Source organism: Schistocerca cancellata, chromosome 4 (genome assembly GCF_023864275.1).
Source record: "Schistocerca cancellata isolate TAMUIC-IGC-003103 chromosome 4, iqSchCanc2.1, whole genome shotgun sequence".
In the NCBI taxonomy this organism is placed as follows: domain Eukaryota; kingdom Metazoa; phylum Arthropoda; class Insecta; order Orthoptera; family Acrididae; genus Schistocerca; species Schistocerca cancellata.
The window spans coordinates 469291979-469301374 of NC_064629.1; the positions used below are offsets into that span (position 1 = coordinate 469291979).

The 9396-nt window shown below is 43.6% G+C and overlaps 1 non-coding gene across 1 annotated transcript; it reads right to left on the bottom strand.

Moving 5' to 3' along the window:
* Positions 1-5160: 5160 nt before the first annotated feature.
* On the bottom strand, positions 5161-5233 carry Trnaa-cgc (transfer RNA alanine (anticodon CGC)). Its single transcript has one exon. It is a non-coding gene; the product is annotated as a tRNA-Ala (tRNA).
* Between the last annotated feature and the right edge of the window lie 4163 nt (positions 5234-9396).

Sequence of the window (9396 nt, forward strand, 5' to 3'; positions counted from 1 at the left end):
GTCGTATGCAGTCCTGATTGTGGCGCTCACCTGCATGCCGCCAAACACGCATACGACCATCATTGGCACCAAGGCAGAAGCGACTCTCATCGCTGAAGACGACACGTCTCCATTCGTCCCTCCATTCACGCCTGTCGCGACACCACTGGAGGCGGGCTGCACGATGTTGGAGCGTGAGCGGAAGACGGCCTAACGGTGTGCGGGACCGTAGCCCAGCTTCATGGAGACGGTTGCGAATGGTCCTCGACGATACCCCAGGAGCAACAGTGTCCCTAATTTGCTGGGAAGTGGCGGTGCGGTCCCCTACGGCACTGCGTAGGATCCTACGGTCTTGGCGTGCATCCGTGCGTCGCTGCGGTCCGGTCCCAGGTCGACGGGCACGTGCACCTTCTGCCGACCACTGGCGACAACATCGATGTACTGTGGAGACCTCACGCCCCACGTGTTGAGCAATTCGGCGGTACGTCCACCCGGCCTCCCGCATGCCCACTATACGCCCTCGCTCAAAGTCCGTCAACTGCACATACGGTTCACGTCCACGCTGTCGCGGCATGCTACCAGTGTTATAGACTGCGATGGAGCTCCGTATGCCACGGCAAACTGGCTGACACTGACGGCGGCGGTGCACAAATGCTGCGCAGCTAGCGCCAATCGACGGCCAACACCGCGGTTCCTGGTGTGTCCGCTGTGCCGTGCGTGTGATCATTGCTTGTACAGCCCTCTCGCAGTGTCCGGAGCAAGTATGGTGGGTCTGACACACCGGTGTCAATGTGTTCTTTTTTCCATTTCCAGGAGTGTATATTGTAAACACCAATAGTAAAACTATCGGAAAATCTTCTTCTCCTAGCAGATTTCTTGCCAACAGCCAGCTCCCATTCCCCAACCCCTTTCTCTCTCCTCATCCTATCTATCTCCTCCTGTGCGTTTTTCAACTGCACCTGAAGGGCACAGATCTTACGCTCCTGCTCCTCTATCAACTTACTCTTGCTACATAACCTACAGTTCCAGGAGAGGATCTCACCAGAATGCCCACTGGCTTCCCCACTGCATTCCCCCCAGTGAAAATACTTCGAACAAGTCTCACACCGCAATCCACTACTCACAAACCTACGGCATAGCCCACACTTCTCACTCATGGTAAAATTTTACTTTTTCTATGTTCCGCTACTACAATAAGAAGATGTTAAAAACCTGACTACAATAATCACAAACTTACTCTACAAGGGAAGTAACTACTATTATTAACAGTATTAATAAACAACAAATGTGAATATGACAAAAGACTAATACAGAAAGGGAATCAAACGTCTAATGACACAGTAACGAAGCTGAAAACAGTTCCCAAAAGGTTCTTCTCAAATTATTTCACCAGAAAACACAAAAAACTCCGGTTGAAGTCTACTAAAGTTCCTAAATAAACCACTATACACAAACAATTAATTAGTACTTAGCTTTCGATGCGCCGCTACAGCTGCAACTGGTCAGCGCGGAATGTAAACACAGGTAAGAGGTTACGTTGCTCGATACGAAACACTCACAAATATCAGGCCACAACACAAGAAAGGCAGAGGTGAATGAAGAAACCACTAATACTTCACTTATATAGCAAATATTATCACAAAAACCGTCAAAATATGTATCTGAAACCTAAAAATATATAAAAACTTCGAGAGCGATCTCACACGCAGTCACTCGCTTATGACGTCACACCAAAGATTTCTTGCTTAATGTGGTCTTGCATTTCTCGTGGCCAACATGTGGTGAGAAACGCGTCTCTAAATTCCTGAAAGAAACTATAGCACGCTGCAACGTCTCTCATTTTTTTGGCAGCAATACCCTCCATGTGAGCAGAAATAAATTCCAGCTTCGCATTCAGAGGACAAGAAGATGGGATTGACTTGCTAGACTGTCCCAAATAGATCTTGGGATTTAAAGTACTCCATGCCACTTTGAAGTTCTGGAATTTCAGAGCAGGAAGGAAGTATTTGTTATCGAATACGGGTGTTCTTTCAATGCCTGAACATCTCATCGACTACATTATATGCTAAATCATTTCTATAGCGACCACCATACGGATCTGAATTACCTCTAAGGATGTCCGGTGTTTCTTCATGCATCAGTCTGGAATGGATCTCTGACTGCACACTGATCAAGTCTCTGTTCGAACTGAGCGGGCTGTCACTTAAACTGGAATCCACTGGTAGAGACTGAAGTGACGATGACCCGTATCATCACCATGCAGGCTCCTGTACATCTTCCCTTGCAGTGCCTGTTTTGAAAGCTGATTCCAAGTGAGCCTCTCAATCACCTATTTTTGTGACTTTATTCGAGATGTGCTGGACCACGACCTTACCATTTCTTGGAGTACTGATGAAAGTCTTTGTGTTCTTATTTGCTGTTTGATTCGTGTGGTTAGTTCTCCCAGCCTTAGCGGTCGCTATCTTCTTGGCTCCTGCGGCTTCTAATTTAGTTAAATGCGCGTCTCCTTTTGCGCCAATTTCAGTTTGTTTTACTTCTGCATTCGATTCTGCTAATTTCAGCATCTTTTCCACGACTTCACTGATAACAGTGGGAATTCGATTGGTAAGTTCTTCGGCCTTCTCTTCCATTTTCCTCTCTTTTCCTTTTCATCTCCCTAAAATAGGTAAAATATGCTCCTCCGATAGTTCATATTCGATAGTGGTAAAAGGCGATGCAACTGTGGATTCTCGCACAGTGTTACGCTGGCATTGAATGACTGATCTGTTGTCTCTCTGTAAAGGGCTCTGGATTGTTACAATTGCTTCAATAGGTTCCCTACAACCTGGCTCAACGGAATCAGTGTTATCCTGAATGGAGCGTGTCCCCCCTTCATGATCAGAACGATAAAAAATACTGACATCTGGATCTGACTGCTCTGTGTTCTCGAACATCATCTCCTCCCCCGAAAAGTCACTGTCCTGCCGTCAAATGGCCTCATCATGTAATTAGAATTTGTACGATTCGTATCCCTCAACGAACTCGCCTTGCTCCATGTCAGCATTCAGAACTGAATAACATTATAACAACGACACTAATTGAAGCGAGAATGGAACTAATAATCTACCATTCTCCTCTAGACAATAATCACAGAAACTTTTGCCCTACAAAAATTACATGCGCCCAAAAAGAAATGTTGAACAAGTTAACGACGCCGTTCACGGCGCTGATTTACGACAGTCATCGTGAATGTGGTGCAGAAACCACAGAACCTTGAGTCACCATGGAAGGTAACTCGCTAAATAAAAGGTAAAGAGAACACAAGGATTAGCACATAAGGGCTGTCAACTTAAATATAGTGCGATTTAAAAAGAAAAACAGTCAGGTAATTGACGATGAAGAGAAAAACAAACTAAACTATATCAGTGTGATCCGTGGGTTCCGCATACTTATGCCGAGGGTCACCAATATGGAAACTAGCCCAGTTTTTGCTATTGTGGGACCTTTAAGTGCTATGGAAGCTAGGGGGTGGAATCGCGATGTTATGCAAATCACACCCAAGTGGGTTTACACTGAATCTGCAAAAGGTGTGTAACACAATCTTATAATGGCCCTGATATAAATCCTACATGGGTTCACTAGCCTCTCATATAATTTATTCATTAAATTAATGAATCAAAGTTCCTCTCCAAAAATAATGATGGGAAAGAATTCTGGTGAGTGTGATTGCTTCACAGATAAATGCCGTCCTAAAAATTTACAGTTATATTTACTTTCTTTAAATGAAAAACAGAATTGATAGTAAATTTGTTCAAGGAACAAACACGTATATTAACAATCAAACATGTAAATGGTCCTCGCTTGATAGGTGTTGGCAAGAACCTAGTACGAACGACACTGCATGGAATCTAGTGTGCTTCTCTACTGTGCGAAGGAGCAGCAAAGAGAACAGGCAAAATATATAATATCGATAAACAAGTGGGTAATCGGATGCAGTACAACGATAACCACGATATTACCTAAGCACGCAAAGTGGTTCTGTGGATGCCACTACTGAGAAAGCTCAGTCCGAGTTATGGGCAGATGAAAAATCAACTAAAACCCAAAAGGCCGGAGCTGCATATATTACCGACAGTACAGCGGAAGGCAGAATGCTGTTGACAGCTGCTACTCGTGGTGGGCTAACCTGTATGAAAATGCGGCTCTACCTTCGAAACAGATCGAAGCGTGAGCATGAAAAAAACTACAGTTTAAATTGCGAATGAAATTACTCTGCAGCAAGGGCGGAAAGTAAGTGCCCGATTCCTGCGCCGGGCAGAAACCATCCCAATTCTATTCCGCCCCGCACCCAGAGAGCGACCGCTCTGCTTTTCCAGAACTCTAACAATCGTCCGGCGCCAATAAACAAAGCTTTTGCCAATTATGGCCTCACGACAAATTCTTCTAGACTCCCACTAACATACTCTGTCATCCCAGGCGCCAATACCGTTCCTTCCCGCCAATTCCCGACAGTGACTGAAAACGAGTACTGACATAACAGTCGAGCAGCCTATCATAGCCTAGCCGGAACGTGCGCGGGGAGCTTTTTTCTTTTTTTTTTTTGGGGGGGGTACGGGCATCAACGGAATATGATAACTGGAATGCTTCGTAGGGCGCTGTTGTGTCGGCTGTCCCATGGAGCGAACATGTCTCCGAAACATTCCACATAATAGCAAAGCTGTGGCACCTAGCTGGCGCGTTCCTACCCAAAACATGAGGCTTTCATGAGGAAACTGCCTGCAGCCATTTTAAAAATACCTAGCGTCCGTCACTGTGGCCCCCTGATGACCGACATCAAAAGAGAAAGCCGCCAGCCAGGGGTCGTAATTCCCAGTGACCGGATGTCCTCCCACCTCTTGCTATTGTGAGCGGTTGGCTCCTGTGCAGCCCAAAAGTTTCTGCTCGTCCCTTATATGAAATGAACAGAATTACGGTATTCATGCATCCTATGCCCTTTCTGGTTAATAGCGACTAATTACCTGATTTGGAGGAGGAGGAGGAGATTAGTGTTTAACGTCCCGTCGACAACGAGGTCATTAGAGACGGAGCGCAAGCGCGGGTGAGGGAAGGATGGGGAAGGAAATCGGCCGTGCCCTTTCAAAGGAACCATCCCGGCATTTGCCTGATGCGATTTAGGGAAATCACGGAAAACCTAAATCAGGATGGCCGGAGACGGGATTGAACCGTCGTCCTCCCGAATGCGAGTCCAGTGCGCTAACCACTGCGCCACCTCGCTCGGTTACCTGCTTTGCATGACAGTGTACTACAGTTGTGAAATGACATTAATTTGCATGTATGCAAATTCACATTTTAGTAGTGCAAGATAGGCTGTATGAAGAAGCCAGAGGGCCTGCCACCATGCAAAGACATGGTGAACATCGTGATGCGTATCGTGAACTATATTCATTCTCACGGGTTCATTCATCATCAGTTCAAAAGATATTTAAATTAATTTGAAGAGGAATAACCAGATATCCCCTACCATGCTGAGGTACACTGGTTGAGCAAATGAAAAGTGATTATCTGTGTATTTCGACTATGCCACGCCGTGGCTCAGTTTATGGAGGACAAAGAACGTCCGGAGCCACTTTCGCATGAACCTGAATGCTAGGTGATTTAGGATTTTTAGCAGACATTATAGCTTTCCTAAATGATTTAAGTTGAAACCCCAGAAAGAAAATCATCTCATCAACGATATGGTCGGCAAAATAAAAGCTTTTCAAAGTAAACTTCAACTCCACACAAACAACCTTTGAAGGAAATGGTTCAAATGGCTCTGAGCACTATCAGACTTAACTTCTGATGTCATCAGTCCCTAGAACTTAGAACTACTTAAACCTAACTAACCTAAGGACATCACGAACATCCATGCCCGAGGCAGGATTCGAACCTGCGACCGTAGCGGTCGCGCGGTTCCAGACTTTAGCGCCTAGAACCTCTCGGCCACCACGGCCGGCTTTGAAGGAAAAGTACGCAACACTTTCCTGAGACAGGTAAGCGATATATAAAATTCATCTTTCTTAAGGCACCTGAATTTTTAAAAGCGCTTTATTCAAAACGGTACTATAGTTTTGTTTGACAGCATATGTGCGGGAAAGAGCTTTGAAAACTACGTCAAGGTACTACAATCCCTTGAAAATGAGAAAATGAGTTTAGCCACCGATTTCAGGTAATCTACCGGTGTATCATGAACAGCAAAAAGAAGTCGATTTTGTTAAACGTACAACTGTAACATCAAAACCAGTATTCCACTGTACCTTTGTGCTTCAAAATAACTTTTTACTTTATTTTCATTTAATAACACTTGGTTTGCTTTTTCTTACAGGAAATTACTAACTTTCAGCAAATACTTGATTTTTTGTAAAGTCCTTTTCGATAGAAATTGAAATTGCGCTTCCCGATTTACATTTCGAACTAAAGTAGTAAATGTTCCCGGCGGGGTCAAGGATTTTCTCTGCCTCGTTATGACTGGGTGTTGTGTGATGTCCTTAGATTAGTTAGGTTTAAGTAGTTCTAAGTTCTAGGGGACTGATGACCATAGATGTTAAGTCCCATAGTGCTCAGAGCCATTTGAACCATTTTTTTAAAGTAGTAAATGAGTTTTGCTATTTCGCGAGCAAAATAACTGATGATGGTGGAAGTAGAGAGAATGTAAAATATAGACTAGCAATGGCAAGGAAAGCGTTTTTTAAGAAGAGTAATTTGTTAACATCGAGTATAGATTTAAATGTCAGCAAGTCGTTTCTGAAAGTATTTGTGTGGAGTGTAGTCATGTATGGCAGTGAAACATGGACGATAGATAGTTTAGACAAGAAGAGAATAGAAGCTTTCAAAATGTGGTGCTACACAAGAATGCTGAAGATTAGATAGGTAGACCACAAAACTAATGAGGAGGTTGTTGTTGTGGTCTTCAGCCCTGAGACTGGTTTGATGCAGCTCTCCATACTACTCTATCCTGTGCAAGCCTCTTCATCTCCCAGTACCTACATCCTTCTGAATCTCCCTCTACGATTTTTACCCTCCACGCTGCCCTCCAATACTAAATTGGTGATCCCTTGATGCCTCAGAACGTGTACTACCAAACGATCCCTTCTTCTAGTCAAGTTGTGCTACAAACTCCCCTTCTCCCCAATCCTATTCAATACCTCCTCATTAGTTATGTGATCTACCCATCTAATCTTCAGCATTCTTCTGTAGCACCACATTTCGAAAGCTTCCATTCTCTTCTTGTCCAAACTATTTGTCGTTCACGTTTCACTTCCATTCATGGTTACACTCCACACAAATGCTTTCATAAACGACTTCCTAGCACTTAAATCTATACTCGATGTTAACAAATTCCTCTTCTTCAGAAACGCTTTCCTTGCCATTGCCAGTCTACATTTTATATCCTCTCTACTTCGACCATCATTAGTTATTTTGCTCCCCAAATAGCAAAACTCATTTACTACTTTAAGTGTCTCATTTCATAATCTAATTCCCTCAGCATCACCAGACTTAATTCGACTACATTCCATTATCCCCGTTTTGCTTTTGTTGATGTTCATCTTATATCCTCCTTTCAAGACACTGTCCATTCCGTTCAACTGCTCTTCCAAGTCCTGTGCTGTCTCTGACAGAATTACAATGTCATCGGTGAAACTCGAAGTTTTTATTTCTTCTACATGGATTTTAATACCTACTCCGAATTTTTCTTTTGTTTCCTTTACTGCTTGCTCAATATACAGATTGAATAACATTAGGGAGAGACTACAACACTGTCTCACTCCCTTCCCAACCACTGCTTCCCTTTCATGCTCCTCAACTCTTATAACTGCCTTCTGGTTTCTGTATAAATTGTAATGAGGAGGTATTGAATAGAATTGGGGAGAAGAGAAATTTGTGGCACAACTTGACTAAAGAAGAGATCGGTTGGCAGGACATATTCTGAGGCATCAAGGGATCACCGATTTAGTGCTGGAGGGCAGCGTGGAGGATAAGAATCGTAGAGGGAGGCCAAGAGATGATTATAGGAAGCAGATTCCGAAGAATGTAGATTGCAGTAGGTACTGGGAGATGAAGAAGTTTGCACAGGATAGATTAGCATGGAGAACTGCATCAAACCAGTCTCTGGACTGAAGACCACAACAACAACAACATCTCGTATACAGGAGTCATCTGCGCTTTTTTTCTGGTCGTTTTAGACTTTTCCCTGGGTGAGAGATTCGCGATCAATGCAAGCTAAGTAAGGGGCCAATGCCGTAGAGTACTCTTTATAAATCTGAAGTGTAATTCCATCCAGACATGGTGACTCACTTGTTTTCAAGTGTTTCAGTTGTTTCTTCACGCCAGAGATGCTTCTTACTATGTCATGCATATGGGAGTATGTGCGATGGTCAAACGATGCTATGTTCATATGATTATCCTGCGTGAACGATTTCTTAAACCCGGAATTTAACCTTTTCAGACCTGAATTTTTTATGTAGGAAGGAAAATTTTTCTTGATCTGGTGATTGTCTAAGGTGATTTTTTAATGATTTCAGATGCAAGATTCATACAAAAGTATGTAACCGTTTTCAAAATATACTTTTTACACTTGACTTCATTTTATGGACTAAACCGAGTTCAAAGGTACTTTGCACGACTCTCTGTCTGCACCGCCTCCAATGAGTCCATAGACGTCGGTAGGTCAAAGTCACCTCCAACTAGTAAGACATGAGCTGGGAATCTACACGCTATCGACTGTAGAGTTTCTTTGAATGACTCTTGAACTGTCACAGCGGAGCTGGGTAAAAACATTCAACAATTGACTTGGTTTCACCTAAACAAGCTATACCCGACCAGGTAACTTCACTGTCACACTAGATTTCAACCGCAATAGAGATAATATTTTTGTCAGCTGCAATGAACACTCCCCCTACTCCCTCCTACGGTGTCAGGGGCTAGAATAGACTCGCGGCCCTTCCTTTCCTGTCGTAAGATGCGACTAATAAGAGTCTTTTTTATTGGGTCAAGTTTTTTACCTCGGTCTTGTGAGTGTTTTCGAACTTTCGAAGCTTTTCCCTTTTTTTACTTTTTTTCTTTTTCACACTTTTTTCCTTAAATTTTTGCCTTTTTAATTTCTGGGCCCCTATTTGGGTTTGACCTCCGCTTTCTAAATTTTACCGAATTGCAGGACCGTTTGGGAAAGGACACATTACTGTGGTGCACTATCTCTCTATTTCGCGCTGTTAACTTTTGCACCCACCAGTTAAGTGGATCTACCTCTGCATCTGAAATCCAGCCCAGTATCCAGTCTGTCATGGTGGGCTTGTCACGTACCCTCTCAGTGGTAACCCCATGACAACGAAGAGATCACACTGCCAATAACTGTGCTGTGACCTCCCTGTGTCAGCCAAGGAGTAGTTGCCTGTTCATGTT